This window comes from Myxine glutinosa, chromosome 1 (genome assembly GCF_964187855.1).
Source record: "Myxine glutinosa chromosome 1, kmMyxGlut1.1, whole genome shotgun sequence".
NCBI classification, from domain to species: domain Eukaryota; kingdom Metazoa; phylum Chordata; class Myxini; order Myxiniformes; family Myxinidae; genus Myxine; species Myxine glutinosa.
Genome location: NC_136261.1, coordinates 196,039,794 through 196,040,503, shown reverse-complemented (window position 1 = coordinate 196,040,503; position 710 = coordinate 196,039,794). Strand labels below are relative to the sequence as shown.

At 38.5% G+C, this 710-nt stretch overlaps 1 protein-coding gene across 2 annotated transcripts in view; it reads left to right on the top strand.

The window, feature by feature from the left end:
• Positions 1-452: 452 nt before the first annotated feature.
• Positions 453-710, top strand: part of LOC137432627 (uncharacterized) — a 42,053-nt gene continuing 41,795 nt past the window's right edge. Inside the window, exon 1 of one of the 2 annotated variants that reach the window (XM_068124716.2) lies at positions 453-616. The gene's annotated coding sequence lies outside the window, so the exon portion shown is untranslated. The remainder of the gene's footprint in view (positions 617-710) is intronic. The other variant, XM_068124707.2, reaches the window with a different exon arrangement.

Here is a 710-nt window from a genome sequence, read left to right as displayed (position 1 = left end):
ATGAGCTTTTGAGGGGTAGATTTAACCCAAAAAATTGCGGACTTGGCACGTCGTAACACGTACTGTTCGGCCATCCTTCAAACCCCTCGTTTTCCTGTGGTTTTGTCATTGTTGGAATTTGGGGTACAAATGTCCGTTTGCTGTAATCTTTATTAGAACAATATAAATAATAAATTAAAAAAGTGTCTCAAAGTTGACGTAAGTAGCGGCGACACTTTACGTTTACGGCAGGACGCGTTTTATTATATATATAACCCAACCGGAAACGTATTGCGAGGAAGCGGAAGTCTTGTAGTTTTTGAAGCGAAGCAATGTTGCGCTTTGATAGTTTCTGAACATATTAAGCATAATATGATTATTGACCGTGAAAGGATTAGAACGCTGGTACGAATTATTGAGACCTTGAATATGTTTTATAATTATTGTTTAATGAGCAAACCCTACCTCTCCTTCCGTCTTACGATTAGCGGATTCCTCTTCTTCCTTGGTCCGTGTCTCTTCCTCTTATTCTTATGATTCTGCTTTCCGTTTTTTGTTGTCGGTTTCGAGGTGGATTTTCGGCTTAAAGGAAGCAGCAGCGTCATAAAAATAATCATTTCTTTCAGGGATTGATGAGGTTTGTGCACATTATTGTACAATATTGTGTGTACATTCGTTTCTGCTTGTCCATGGTAATTTTCATTATAACTACTCCTTTGCCTTTGGTTTGG